General features: G+C 42.6%; 1 protein-coding gene across 1 annotated transcript in view; it reads left to right on the top strand.

Moving 5' to 3' along the window:
- The window catches only part of Asciz (ASCIZ zinc finger protein), a 33685-nt gene that overhangs the window by 5756 nt on the left and 11666 nt on the right, over positions 1–16263 (top strand). The window lies entirely within an intron of this gene.

Below are 16263 nucleotides of genomic sequence, written 5' to 3'. Positions count from 1 at the left end.
TTTAGGAATGATGGAGGCATCATGGTCGTACATGACAGTTCACCTGAGCCTCAAGTAGTGATTACCAGCTCTTATTTAGGAGGAATGCTCAGTGCCTCTAGTGTCAGATTGTTCACTGCTTGGCAGTGATTGTAAATTCCTTAGTAAGTAGTTGACATTAAACTACACGTATACATAGAGCACATACACATATTATGAGCTCAGCGATGACACCGTCACAAGTTGGACTACATCATCAGCCTGGTTACGCCCACTGCAGGGCAAAGGTCTCTCCCATACTTCTCCAACTACCCCGGTCATGTACTAATTGTGGCCATGTTGTCCCTGCAAACTTCTTAATCTCATCCGCCCACCTAACTTTCTGCTGCCCCCTGCTACGCTTCCCTTCCCTTGGAATCCAGTCCATAACTCGTAATGACCATCGGTTATCTTCCCTCCTCATTACATGTCCTGCCCATGCCCATGTCTTTTTCTTGATTTCAACTAAGATGTCATTAACTCGCATTTGTTCCCTCACCCAATCTGCTCTTTTCTTATCCCTTAATGTTACACCCATCATTCTTCTTCCCATAGCTCTTTGCGTCGTCCTCAATTTAAGTAGAACTCTTTTCGTAAGCCTCCAGGTTTCTGCCCCGTAGGTGAGTACTGGTAAGACACAGCTGGTTATACACTTTTCTCTTAAGGGATAATGGCAACCTGCTGTTCATGATCTGAAAATGCCTGCCAAACGCTCCCCAGCCCATTCTTATTCTTCTGATTATTTCAGTCTCATGATACGGATCCACAGTCACTACCTGTCCTAAGTAGATGTATTCCCTTACCACTTCCAGTGCCTCACTACCTATTGTAAACTGCTGTTCCCTTCCGAGATTGTTAAACATTACTTTAGTTTTCTGCAGATTAATTTTTAGACCCACCCTTCGGCTTTGCCTCTCCAGGTCAGTGAGCATGCATTGCAATTGGTCCCCTGAGTTACTAAGCAAGGCAATATCATCAGCGAATCGCAAGTTACTAAGGTATTCTCCATTAACTTTTATCCCCAATTCTACCCACTCCAGGTCCCTGAATACCTCCTGTAAACACCCTGTGAATAGCATTGGAGAGATCGTGTCTCCCTGCCTGACGCCTTTCTTTATCGGGATTTCGTTGCTTTCTTTATGGAGGACTACGGTGGCTGTGGAGCCGCTATAGGTATCTTTCAGTATTTTTACATATGGCTTGTCTACACCCTGATTCCGTAATGCCTCCATGACTGCTGAGGTTTCGACTGAATCAAATGGTTTCTCGTAATCAATGAAAGCTATATATAAGGGTTGGTTATATTCCGTACATTTTTCTATCACCTGATTGATAGTGTGAATATGGTCTATTGTTGAGTAGCCTTTACGGAATCCTGCCTGGTCCTTAGGTTGACAGAAGTCTAAGGTGTTCCCGATTCTATTTGCAATTACCTTAGTAAATACTTTGTAGGCAACAGACAGTAAACTGATCGGTCTATAATTTTTCATGTCTTTGGCGTCCCCTTTCTTGTGGATTAGGATTATGTTAGCGTTCTTCCAAGATCCCGGTATGCTCGAGGTCATGAGGCATTTCGTATACAGGGTAGCCAGTTTTTCTAGAACAATCTGCCCACCATCCTTCAACAAATCTGCTGTTACCTGATCCTCCCCAGCTGCCTTCCCCCTTTACATAGCTCTCAAGGCTTTCTTTACTTCTTCCGGCGTTATATGGGGGATTTCAAATTCCTCTAGACTATTCTTTCTTCCATTATCGTTGTGGGTGCCTCTGGTAGTGTATAAATCTCTATAGAACTCTTCAGCCACTTGAACTATCTCATCCATGTTAGTAATGATATTGCCGGCTTTTGTCTCTTAACGCATACATCTGATTCTTGCCTACTCCTAGTTTCTTCTTCACTGCTTTTAGGCTTCCTCCATTCCTGAGAGCATGTTGAATTCTATCCATATTATACTTCCTTATGTCAGCTGTCTTACGCTTGTTGATTGACTTCAAAAGTTGGACTACAGTAAGGCATAGATCACAATTTACACAATAGTATACAAACACACACCTTAATGTGATGAGCGTTTGACCTGTTCTGGGTGCAGAGATATGAATTTAGACCAGCTGTTTTTGACTGACTAGGCTAGACTTCACAGAATAACCAGGTTATAAATTGCTCTACAATACTTTTTAACAAGACTATTTTGGTATGTACATCTTTTAATGCAAAAGCATTATATGGTTACGAGCAGAAAACAGTGCTAAACGACAGTATGAAGAGAAAGGCACAGACCACAGCGCTGACTAACCACCAAGTGTCTTTATTCTTTCAGTCAGCACATATATATACTCTACCGCTATCGCAAAGAAGAAAAAAAGGAAAAAAAGAACAGAAATTCAGCATGTGCAGGGGCAATAAATTATAATCAATGAGATACGAAATCTATCTCCTTCGGAAGGAGTGAACTGGAGGGGAGGCTTACACATGCGTCACCACTATTATGGATGTGAAAGGCTTCAGAAATAAGACGTTCGCATTCATCATGGTATTTTGAAAAGAAGCTCACATGTTTAAGAGACTGCTTGCAGCCGTATTCATTGCAATGCTGTGACAATTGACTATCTCTAGCTTGTTTTTGAACCTTGTTTGAGTGTTCGCACATTCGGTCATTGATGCACCACCCCATTTGACTGATATAGAAACGCTTGCATGAAAGAGGAATCTTGTAAACCACACAGTCACAACAGTCAACAACAAACCTCTGCCTGTGCTGCTTTTACTTTTCTTGTTCTCGGTCATCCAATTGATTTGTTGGCACAGGCTACCTAACTTATTTCAAGCAGTGAACAGTAACCTAACATCTGCCCTGCTGACAACCTTTTTAAGATTATGTGCAACCTGGTGCACATTTGGGATAACCGCAACCATTTGCCGTGAGTGATTCTCAGATTGAGCAGCTGCCGATTGCTTACCTTTAAGGCCTGCTGCGAGGCTTTCAGCGATGCTAATAAAAAGTGCTAATGGGAACCTGCCAGCTTCAGCCTAGCTACTTGCGATTCGTAGCTTGCATATACTTGGTGGTCACAAGACCAGATGAGGGCTTCCGTCATGGAAGATCTTGCAATACTGCGCTTAACTATCTTTGAGTGTGTGGAGGAAAAGGGGAGAAGGCTCTTATGAGACCAAGGAGCATGAGCCCCAACATCCATGGTTGAGAACGAGAGCTCCAAATCTAAGAAGCGAAGCTTATTGTCTGACGGATGTTCTGTGGTCAGTTGAAAGGAACCTAATACTGTGCGGAACACTTATATATTATAGCAGCAGCATGCTGCGCATCACAAGGGTTAGTGTTATAAAAAATTTTAAAAATCATCAACGTATCGCATCACTTTTACAGTGCTCGTCTGGCTGAGCTTAGCTTTAAGATTGGAGTCTTAGAACAGGGGCAATACATGAGCCGATGCACACACCTTTCTTTTATAACTTATGCTCCATGCTGATGAAACTAAAAAGCATGTAAAAGTGTTTTTTTATATTACTAACCCACCTGATGTGCAGCCTGCTGCTGCTATAATATATGACGTGTTCTGCGCAATATTAGGTTCCTTTGAATTGGCCACGGAGCATCCATCAGATGCGCTTCTTAGATTTGGAGCTCTCATTCTTAAACAACCATATATGTTGGGGTCATGCTCCTCGGTCTCATAAGTGTCTTCTCCCCTTTTCCTTTGCGCACTCAAAGTTAAGTGCGATATTGCAAGATCTTTTATGAGGGCGGCCCCCATTAGGTCTTGTCACCAACCACCAATTAGATGCAACCTTTGAATCGCAAGTAGCTAGGTGGAAGCTCGCAGGTTTCCCATTAATGCTTTTTGACTAGCATTGCTGAAAGCGTCGCAACATGCCTTAAAAGCAAGCAATCGGCAGCCACTGAATCTGAGAATCACTTGTGGCAAATGGTTGCGGTTATGCCATATGTACACTATATTGAGCATAATCTCAAAAAGGATGTCAGCATTGCAGGCATTATGTTGTTGTTCACTGCCCGAAATAAGTTAGGTAGCCTATGCCAACAAGTCAGTCGGCTGACCAAGAATGAGGAAAGTTGTAAAAAGCAGTACAGGCAGAGTTTTGTCGTTGACTGTTGTGACTGTGTAGTTAACAAGATTCCTCTTTCATGCAAGTGTTTCATATCGGTCAGATGAGGTGGTGCATCATGACCGCATGCGCAAACACTCAAACAAGGCTCAAAAACAAGCTAGAGATAGTCAATTGTCACTGCATTGAAATGAATGCGGCTGCAAGCAGTCTTTTCAAGATGTGACCTTCTTGTCAAAATACCACGTTGAACCCGCATGTCTTATTTCTGAAGCCATTCACTCCTTCCAAAGGAGATAGCTTTCCTGTCTCATTGATTTCAATTTATTGCCCCTGCGCATGCTGAATTTCTGTTCCTTTTTTAAATTTTTCTTTCTTCATGATAGTGGCAGAGTATATATGTGCTGACTGAAAGAATAGCAGCACTTGGTTGTTAGGCAGTGCTGTGGTCTGTGTCCGTCTCTTTTTCCTGTCATTTAGCACTGTTTTCTGCTCGTAATCATGAACCAACTAGCCCAAATGCATACCCTTCAGAATTATATGACTCATGAGGTGAAAAATCTGGCATTGGCGTGACCACATAACGGTCCAAAAAGGCTACGAACCCTCGGCCTTTGGTGGGAGTCATACCCAGTACCTTCTATGTTAAGGTTAACTTAATTAAGCCACAGCTAATTAAAACCTTTGCTGGAAGTCAAACTCACAACGTTTGGTGTTAATTAAGGTGAAGTAAATTAAGATGACTGAAAAGGCATAGGCATCGTGCAGTGTTTACATTGCTTTTACATTCATCTGCATAGGGATAACTAAGTGCCCCTTAAATTTCTTGCGTTCTACCTTGAGTAGTCAAGCTCATCTTGTGTAGTATTAGAGAATTTGTTGGTCTGTTTACTCAGCTTTACTCTGCTGTGTGACTCTGAATGAGACTGCGCACCCATCTTCCAAGCCGTCTTCTTAACATATTGAACAGTATCCTTTGCTGTCTCCAGAATTAAATGTGTTGCTTCTTTTTCTGTTATTTTTAAACGTTAAAAGGTCAATGGCTGGCAGTGCTTCCGGAATGCAGTGCACCTGTATGCTACCACATTCTGTCATAATTGAATTGCGATGCTTTGGGAGTGTCTCCAACATTGTATGCAGCAAAATTCTGGATAAAAGTTTTCTGACCACAGCTGCAGTAATTTTCACTGCATTTTATCTGATGTTTGACAACCTCTTTCATCCTTTTAAAGCACTGGGTAGCTATATATTGGTGGCACTTTTAAAGGTGGAACAAGTGACCACATTAATGACTTCCCCATTTTATTCCGTCTAAACACTATCAGTTGGCAACCCAGATTCTTCTTCCATGTGCGCGATATCACCTGTAAAATTTTTCTGGAAGCTTTGAAACAAAAAGTTTGCAGTGTCATAAAAAACTTTGAAACTGCAAACTGCATTCTGCTTTGAAACTGCATTCTCGCCTTTCACATTTTGTGTGGCCACAGCTTGGCTATATGCATATATTCTACGTTTATCTCAGCCTACTGTTGAGTTTTGTGCGTGCCGAACTATAGATGTTTTAAGCTTGTTGCCCCCATCATTGCCTCTAAGAAACCTATTTCTGCAATGATGCTGTAGTTTGCCTAGGCATTAATATTGCAAACTCATGTCTCTGTGACCTGCCATGGTTGCTCAGTGGCTATGGTGTTGGGCTGCTGAGCACGAGGTCGCGGGATCGAATCCCGGCCACGGCGGCCGCATTTCGATGGGGGCGAAATGCGAAAACACCCGTGTACTTAGATTTAGATGCACGTTAAAGAACCCCAGGTGGTCTAAATTTCCGGAGTCCTCCACTACGGCGTGCCTCTTAATCAGAAAGTGGTTTTGGCACGTAAAACCCCATAATTAAAAAAAAATTGTCTCTGTGAAATGCAATGCGTATGGAGCGTAGCATGGCTAAGTGAGAAAGTGGGCCTGAGGTTCTGTGCTGTAGTGGATGCCTCCCTGAACATTGCATTTCTTGTGTTAAGCACAAAATATTGCGACAAGTATTTACAAAGAACTGACTATTAAAGAAAATGCATCAACCTCATGAAGTTATATGAAAATCGAAGTGTTTTTATTTAATTGAAAGCCTAAAATTGTCACGAATCTTAATATTGATGTTGGAATTTTACTACCTTATCTAAAAAGGGACATGAATGAATGAAAGCTTGAACTTGTCTCCTTTATTGTAATGTATCTTAAGGAAGAGCCAGAAAAGTTTGTTTTTGCAATGGAGCTAAAGTTCATTCTTCAATTTTTCTTGCTTGTCTCATGCTACTGATAATTCAGTTTATTTTAACTGAAAAGCTTAACTGAGGAAAGTAAGTGTGAAGGTGTTAAAAATTGCATCTTTCATTCCATATGCTTTCACATTTGAAACATTGCATAGCTCAATAAGGAGATATTTTCACCTTTCTCACCTTCTTTTTGTTAACTCACGATCTTCTCTTGCTTCCATAGCTCTTCGGTGTGTTGACCTTCCTTTTCTCTTTTTTCTCTTTTCTTTCTTTCTTAATGCCGTATTTGGCATTGGTATGTTATATGTGGTGCAGGTTGCAGCTAAAAGAGTTGTGGTGGGTTGGTGGCATATTCATCGAAACACTCCTGTTTGTCCAGTGTTTGTATTTCTAGAAATGGACTCGGCTAACAGATGGTAGCTTGTGACTGGATGTATACCACATCCTGTTTCTTCTAGTGCACACTGCTTGTTCTTGAGCATTGTTACAGATAATGAGGAAGCACATACAGTATTGTCAGTGCAGAAGACACAAACTGCATTTTTTACGTAGATTATCAGTTTGTGCATGTAGCATGCAACTGCTACCTGTTGGTTGGTGTAGGGCTCATCTGCATGTAGTTTCCACTGGAAACACTTTTGATTTCCTGCAACAGTGACGTGCAGATGGCTGACAGGAAGGTGGTCGGGAAACATCCAAGCCAAAGCCTTGCATCCAATTATTCAAAACTGTTGTCTGCTTGATAAGAGCATGATTTACTAACAGCCGAGGACAGCATCATTGCATCCTCCTTTATGAAAATTCTTGGAATCTTCCAAGTTCATTGGAAGAAGGCGTTCAACTAGAAACATGCTGTAATATGCACTGCCTGCGAAATCAATTTGTTGATGCCTCCGAGTACATTGTGCCTAGGATTGGCTCACTTACTTCTGGGTCAGTCCACGCCAACTAATCCAGGCTTTGCACTCGACCACCTTCGATTGCTTAAAAAAAATCATGACTTATTGTGTTACCGTGACAAACATTAACCCAGCTTGGTTCCGGCGAAAAACTTTTTTCCGTGCTGCCGCCGCCATCTTAAGTTTGCAGGTGATCGCAAAACCTAGCCCAACAAAAAAAATTTGTACAAAATAAGCATTTTCACCAATGACATGAAACTTTTTTCATATACATAAAGGAGATTGCTTTTTATATATATTGTTACGTAGGAAGATGCAGACGAAGAGCTATATACAAGTATATTTACAAGGAAATACGCCACATTTGGCCAAGAGGCAACAGCCTGCGCTAGCCTCTAATCGTCGTCGTCGTCGTCGTCGTCTTCACACTGGTCGCCTCTTCGTCATCGCAAATACTGCAGTGTAGTAGGCCTTGAGCCTACTGACGTGCACGACATCACTAGATGCCGGAGTAGAGGACGAGGTTGAACTCGCAGGAGTAATTTTGTATGTCACAGGCGTCACCTGGCGCAGCACGCGGTAGGGCCGGGCCCTGTGTATCGCGAAAGGAGCGCCTCTGAAAGTCCGACATGATGAGAGGGCGACCACAGGAGCACGAGCACACCAGGCGGAAACTGTACGTCACAGTGGCGGACGTTGCACTGATGCTGCTGAGTGGTTTGCGAGGCCGTCAGTCGAGTACGGGCAAGCCGGTGTGCATGGTCAGCAAGAGCGATGGTGTCGCGCGCAAACTCGCTTGTTGAGATCGCAGCACGAGGAAGTGCCGTGTCAAGGGGCAAGGTCGGTTAGCGACCGTACAGTAGATAAAACGGAGAAAATCCGGCGGTGTCATGCCGGGAAGAATTATACGCGAGTGTGACTTAAGGAAGGGCAATGTCCCAGTCATGGTGGTCCTTGGAAACCCACTTGGACAGCATATCGGTAAGAGTACAGTTTAACTGCTCTGTCAGGCCACTGGTTTGAGGATGGTATGAAGTAGTCAGCTTTTGTTGAGTGCAGCAAGGAACGCACAATGTCGGCAATAACTTTCGAGAGGAAGTTACGACCACAGTCAGTAAGCAGCTGTCGCGGGGCTCCATGAAGCAAGATAATGTCACGCAAGAGAAAGTCCGCGACGTCAGTGGTGCAACTGGTAGGGAGAGCCTGCGTGATAGCATATCGGGTGGCATAATCAGTTGCGATGGCTACCCATTTGTTCCCACAGGATGACGTGGGAAAAGGACCGAGGAGGTCTAATCTGACAAGAAAGAACGGTTCCATAGGGACAGTGATTGGCTGAAGATGACCGGCAGGTAGCACCTGAGGTGTTTTCTGATGCTGGCAGGGATCACAGGCAGCAACATAGCGTCGGACGGAGCGAGCGAGACCAGGCCAATAGAAGCGGCGGCGGATGTGATCGTACATGCGGGTTACCTCAAGATGTCCTGCAGTGGGTGCATCATGCATCTCAAAGAGCACAGTCTGTCGTAGATGTTTTGGCACGACAAGAAGAAGATGAGATCTGTCACCGAGGAAGTTCGCTCGATACAAAATGCTGCCCTGGAGGGCATATTGGCGAACGGATGCGTCGGTAGGTGTAGAGCGCAGACACTCGATGAGTGCTCGCAGTGATAGGTCTCGGTACTGCTTATCGGCGATGTTAGCGAAGGCAGACACAGAGAAAATTCCGTTGACGGTACTACTGTCGGCGTCGTCAGGCTCATCTACCAGGTAGCGAGACAGGCAGTCAGCGTCCTTGTGTAGTCGGCCAGATTTGTAGGTGACAGTATACGAATATTCTTGGAGGCGTAAGGCCCAGCGACCAAGTCTTCCTGTAGGATCTTGCAGTGAGCATAACCAGCAAAGCGCGTGATGGTCTGTGACAACGGAAAAGGGTCGGCCATATAAGTGTGGGCGGAACTTCGCAACCGCCAAAACTAGGGCCAGACACTCACGCTCAGTGATGAAATAGTTGCGCTCTGAGGGTGAGAGGAGCCTGCTGTCGTAAGCGATAACACCGTCGTTGCTGCGCTGGCGTTGTGCCAGTACTGCACCAATTCCGTGACCGCTGGCATCAGTACGGACTTCGGTAGGCACAGAAGGATCGAAATGGGCCAGAACAGGAGGCGCTGTGAGAAGGTCGATTAGATGTGAGAATGCAGAGGCCTTGTTATCGCCCCACTGTTAAGGGGCGCCTTGTTTCAAAAGCTCGGTTAGTGGTCGTGCTATGGCCGTGAAATTTTTCGTATAACGGCGGAAGTACGAACAAAGGCCGATGAAGCTGCGCACATCCTTCACACACTTCGGAACAGGGAAGTGCGTAACAGCATGGACCTTGCCTGGGTCCGGTTGCACTCAGTTCGCGTCAACGAGGTGTCCAAGGACGCTAATCTGGCGACGGCCGAATTGGCACTTCGATGCATTGAGTTGCAGACTGGCTCGATGAAAAACGTCCAGGACTGCTGAGAGGCGCTCGAGGTGCGTAGTGAATGTTGGGGAGAATACTATAACGTCGTCCAAGTAGCACAGGCACGTGGACCATTTGAAACCGTGAAGAAGGGAGTCCATCATGCGTTCAAAAGTGGCAGGAGCGTTACATAGACCGAACGGCATCACTTTGAATTGATAAAGACCTTCGGGTATTACAAAGGCAGTCTTCTCGCGGTCGAGATCATCCACGGCAATCTGCCAGTAGCCGGAGCGAAGGTCAACAGAGGAGAAATAGCGAGCACTGTGGAGGCAGTCAAGGGCGTCATCAATCTGAGGTAGGGGATACACGTATCTTTGGTAACCCTGTTAAGGTGCCGATAATCCACTCAAAAGCGCCATGAGCCATCCTTTTTTTTACCAGTACAACAGGTGACGCCCATGGACTACATGACTGTTCAATAATGTTCTTGGTAGGCATTTTGCGAACTTCTGCGTGAATAACTTGATGCTCAGCCGGTGACTCTTGATACGGGCGGCGCTAGCCTTTAATCGTCGTCGTCGTCTTTACATTGCTCGCCTCTTCATCATCGCAAATACTGTTCCATAGCAATATGAACTTGAACTGAATTTGTTTAACTTTTGTTTGAATATAAAACACGGAAGTACAAAAAGGTGTAAATCCGAAATTTTTTATGAAATTTTATATTCTCACAGTAGTCATTCCAACTATTTCTCTAAGTTGTCTGGAAGGTGAAAAAGTAGATAAAAATGTTTCAGAGATCAAAAAAACAATGCGTCTGAGCAAAAAAAAAAATTTCAAACTTGAGAAAATAAGGTTTTTGAGGCATATTCAGCCGTCAATTGCATAGTGAGATGGTCCTAGTAAAGTTAGGAAAAATAGTAAGTTGCACAGCAACATTCAATGGCATTTATTTCTGAAAGTTTAATTAGAACAATTTTTGTTTTAAGCAAGAAAGTAATTCTGAAAGTTGAGCCCTTGCGTTGAACTCCAGTGTTGCTCCATGCTTGCTTTTCATTGCAGTGCACGGTAGAGCCGACGTAAAGGAGACACATAAGAAGCACTGCTCCGTGCTCCAAGTAGAAGCTCTTTATACTTTGCTTTTGAAAACTTCGCTGGCGTGTTGATTCACATTTTGTCACTTTAAACTCTTGGGTCGCTGAGTGTGACGTAAGTCCCTCATGCACCGTTAAGAGGGATAAAAAATGAAAAATAGAGGGATATCGTGCATTAGAGACATATAATCGCTTATGAACTCACCACTAACCGCAGCTGCAGATGTCGATGGCTTGTTGAGGCCAAGATATGAATACACACTTTTTTCTGTGCTTTTCTGAAGTTTAGTGGCTTTCTTTGCGTATGACTCTCGAGCCTTTTGTCCTTGTTTTCTCTTCGGGGGGCTCTTTCCCATGACCGTAAGCACCTCATTGACGTCAACCCCTACAACTTCTGGGTTACTGCAGTGTTCACATTGGGCATCACTGTCTTGCACTGTCGGTTGAGGAGTTCCGGTTTCCTGCATGCTATAGCACCACCAGCTGCAATTCTGGCAGATCCGTTCTCCCGGAATGTAGCCCCAAGGGAGGTAGGCGGTCGGCAAGGGCCAATGTAATCACTTGGGTACTCCGTCATTTCTTGATATGCTTGGAGAAGGGATTGCAGCAAAATTTCAAAGCCATTAATGTGGTGTCCTTCTTAACGTACACGTGATAGTGATGGGGACATACCATTGTGATATGAGTCTGCTTAGCCCGCAGGATCAAGACGCCCTGATCCGTTTCAGATAGGTTTTCCACATTTATGGCTGTCTGCCTCCTTGTCTGTGTTGTTTTGTGGGAGTCTTTTGGCCCAAGTAAGCAAGGAGGAAGTTCACAATCTGCGAAAAATTATTAAAAGTAAAATACAGTTTGAAGCACTCAAATGACTTAAACTAACATGCACTGAACGACATATATGGCAGCGCGTATAGCATCCGTGAGACGCAAGCAGCATACTCTCACTGTTTACATTTCTTTCTAAGGCAGCGAAATAGAGACGCAAGACGCGAAAGCAGCAGGAATTCAGTTTATTGGCACGACAGCCAAATCATGCGAATGAATCTAGTATTTTAGCTGCACACCTCTTGTAATGCGAATTCGTGCAAAATTCTGGTGATATCGGCTTTCATTCCTCACCACACAGACCATGTTGTGCACCACCGTGATTTGTATTTCCCGCCAACATGCTATCAGGTGAAGTCAAAGCACAAACCAAAGTAATGTAATGGTGGGACTCAAATTCAAAAAAAAATTTCTCAATGAAAAGGCAAATTACTTTGATTAAAATTTCCGTGGTGAAAGCTGTTATTCTTCTCAATGATATCCGCTCTTCTGCTTATTTTTTATGGACTACCTTAGTGTGCTACTAATGTCTAAACATGGCCAAAATAGGTTTTTTGCCAAATTCAGGCTTTTATTTCGGAGCCTGTGAGCATCACATATAAATAAAAAAATTAAATAAAATTTTAGAAGATAGTAAGCTTTAGGGACAGTTCTATAAAAGTAATTCCAGGTTTTCTCCCCTTGCCTTTTTTTGTGAAAAATTTCGCAATAACGCTAGAATTTGTGCATTTTTACCTCGGTGCTAAGGAGAAAAAACATGAAGTTATTTTGTGAAACTGTTTTATAATGAAAGAACAATGTTCACACAACTCAAAATCCCAAATATTGAAATAATGCGCAACACAGTCGATTTTTGGCGAATTTCTTTTATTGCACCTGGTTTTTCATTATGTCGTGAAATTCAAATGGCGCTCACGTGGGCAAAAAATTTTTTCCATTCAGAATATTTTGGGGAAATACTATTCAAGTAATGCTTATATACCCCTAATTTTTTCGTAACTATTTGACAGAAACGATTTTTCTTGAGTGCCACGGTTGGGGCACTTGGCGTGGAATGACCCTATTGTGAAATATTCATTAAACTTTAACCTTTAACCCTCTAATGGACACAAGCGAAAAAGGGCACGCTTTGTGTTGAAATCATTATAAAAGTGTTTGTGATCAGGTATTAATCGCGAAAAGTCAAATCTGTAAGCTGACAAGCATTCTATATAGGAGAAAAAGGGGTATGTATGTGTCCCACTGTCCGCATTGGTCATTTTCATCAAGAAGAGTATTACAAGCCTTGTGGTCCGCTTTTACTTCTTTATGGTTGCTTGCAAAATGATCAGAAGCAGCCTGACGTGCATTACGACCCCTAGTTGGCTCTTAGATTGGGCAAAAGAACAAGTGCAACGAATCGTGGTTTTATGTCTGCTGAAACACGTTGTGGAAGAAAAAAAAATCAAACTGGTCCAAAACGCTGTACCAGTAGAAACTGGTACCGGACAATTCCCCCTTTTTCCCCCTATTGTCGCTATCCATGATCTGTCGAGGGATGACTTTCTATTCATTGTAACAGAACCTTGAGGTGGTTAAGTAAATGGAGGCACAGAAGCCTCACGCAGTTCTGCAACACTCTTCTGTGGAAAACATCGTCATTATGTGAGCTTTCCCCATCACGAAAAAGTCTGTATTGCAGTGTAGATGTACTGTAGTCAACAGCATCGTATAGAGTATAGACCACACTTCAAGAAAAATTTTTTTGCGTTATACAACTAAACCAATTAATCTTTTTTGTAACAAGTTGCCAAGTGTCCTTCTAAGATATGCGCAACCTTTCATATTTATAGGTGGACCACCACAGTGATAAATTTAAAGTTGAACATGTGATGCAAATGTAACTTGTGCATCTTCAGGATCATTTTTCCTCCACATTTCCTGGTTGTCGCATGCCAAAGTATCTTAGCAAATTATTTGGACTCAATATTACCAAGATTAGTTGATAAAACAACTGTGAACAAATTCAACGCTTTTATGAAGTTTCAAAATGTCCGAATTTGCCTTTTCGACCACTATATATGTAAAAAATATGTAAAAAATAAAGTTGCCACCTGCAAGGAGAGTGCACAGTAACATAATCATTCAAAGGATTACATTGAGTTGCAGTTTCGGCTTTCTCTAAATTCGGCTTCTTTCTTTCTCTCTCTCTTTTTTTTTTTTTTTGTGCACCGTGTATTACTTAAAAGGGCAGGATTGAAATACCACTCCGGCAGGCAAAAATTTTTTTGTACTAAATGTATTGGGTTTGCATTTCTTTAGACCTACTAAATGCCAACAATCTTTAAAAAGAAATCGGAGAGGTTTGAGTTTTTGGTTCGTGTGTTTGACGTAGAATGACCCATGTATGTTGAAACCACGTACATATTATGAAACCAGACAGACACCGTAGACCTGAGTGGGCTGGGCGAGATCCTAACACCTTTCACTGTAAATAAAAAAAAGAAAAAAACATTAGCTAGCCACAAGGGCATGGAATACAGTCATGGGTTCTCACAATTGAGAGGACCCAGCCTAACGAGTGCAAGAAATGGAGTCCATAACACATAGACAATAGGGCCCAACCTATCGTAAACTGTGGAGGTGAAAAGGTGCAGGCAAGAACATCCTGCAAGAACTAAGAGGCCTAAGGCTACCTATTATAGTGACAGATAGATGGTACATCTGTGCGTCTACTTCATGCTATCAAACACTTTGCTATGCAATCACTGTATAGTGCTTGCAAATGTTTGATGTCATTTGCACAGAATTTGATATTTTGCAAAGCGGTTAGTATGTTTAGGCAAAAGGCTGTCACCAATGCATTAGCCATTAAGTCCCAAATTCTTCCCTGGAAAAGTGCATGAAATTTCCTAATATTTCTTTACTCTGCCATTTTTTCACAGGTAATGTTCTCATAAAAAGTAATTGTTTCGTTTATCTCTTGTAATCAACAGAAGCATTGAGTAAGGTGTCGATGGAGGGATTTTCTCTAACTATGTAAAATTTGCAATAATATTCTTTTGACAGCAACACAAATGTAAAGTACACAATGATATGAATAAAGGGGAAAATCAGACATCCACCCGTTTGATATGCATGTGTGCCCAAACCCAGAAGTTACTGGTGGAACAGGCTGGCGCTCGTGACTCCTTACCTAAGGACAAAAAATATGCACCGTGAACAAGTAGGATTTGTCCTTGGCAATGTAGTTACAAACTGGCAGGATGGGCACAGCTCGGGCTTAGGGGTTAAAGGGTCGGCTTGAATGTATGTGTAGGTTTTAGCTTTGTAATAATTTAAGTCTTAATGCCCATCATTGTTTCGACTTTACAAGAGAGGCATCGAATCTTTGCTTCAGGACTACTATTTTAAATATTCTCCTGGGACGTGCCTTAAAGCTGCAGGCAGGAGAGAGACGGAGATAAAAAATAATGATACAAAGCTGCAATAAGGGGAAAAAATAAGGAAATAATGCAACAAATAAAAAACACAGTAATTGAGCCTATAAGGTTGCTCTACAAATTGTCAAATGAGCAGCGAAAATGTTTTCTTGGCTGGTTTGATAGTAGCTTCAGCCTAGAAGAAGATAGAGCAATCAACTATAGTGAATTGTTGTGGGCATGCAATGCTCCAAAAGCCTTCTTGTAGCAGTGTTTGGCCCTTCAAGGTGCGAGAAAAAATATTTTTTGTTTTACTTGGAGGCTTTACAGCATCACGATATCTATGTATATTTTCTGGATAGTGGGGGATGCCATTTTTGAACAGATTTATTGAAATGGATATAGGTATCATTTGTATGGCAAACACAATTTTCTTGTTGGACACATTGTACAGCACTTGTGATTGTTTTGGCATTAGTATCCCATGATCTACAAGCCTACATCTGATCTTTTTTATTGGGCCACCCCATTTTACACTACACAAGCTGTTCACTGGGTTATGAGCCTTACTCTGGCATTAACCGAGGGGCCCAATTTTTATTAATGATATCATAAGAAGCCAACAAACAAAGGCATCAAGGACAACACAGGAAATTACTTGTACCTAATAATTGAAATAAAGAAGTTATAAATTAATAGAATTGAAAGTGGATGAAAAAACAACTTGCCGCAGGTGGGGAACGATCCCACGTCTTCACATTACGCATGCGATGCTCTACCACTTGCACTACCGCGGTGCCCTCTTCCCATCCACTTTGTGGGGTATTTATGTCTTACTGCTAGAACTAATGCTGGCCTTAAAAAGTTATTTATATTAAGGCTAGCTCCTATATGTCTACAAGAAATGTTTAACCTTCCTTCTGCCTAAGTGCTATCAACAAAATATTGTTGCTATTTAAGGGGAAAGCTCAGCTAGTTGGTTCGAATAGTCTGATGTATCAACATCATTAAAAACAGACACACTGTAGGAAGAAGACATGACCAGTGCCCATCCTGTCTTCCTCCAATAATTAAGCATGTAACTCAGCCAAGCTTCATACTACAGTTTTTAGTATGAATTTAACACTTGAATGAGTTACAGCAAACATTTATAACATGCCAGTACTCTCCAGAGAAGGATGTGAAACTGCCTTGGTTGCTTTTTGGCCATGGTGTGGGGCTGCTAAGCA

Source organism: Dermacentor andersoni, chromosome 1 (assembly GCF_023375885.2).
Source record: "Dermacentor andersoni chromosome 1, qqDerAnde1_hic_scaffold, whole genome shotgun sequence".
Classification (NCBI taxonomy): Eukaryota; Metazoa; Arthropoda; class Arachnida; order Ixodida; family Ixodidae; genus Dermacentor; species Dermacentor andersoni.
The sequence above is the reverse complement of the archived record's forward strand: the minus strand, read 5'-3'. Positions and strand labels throughout refer to the sequence as shown.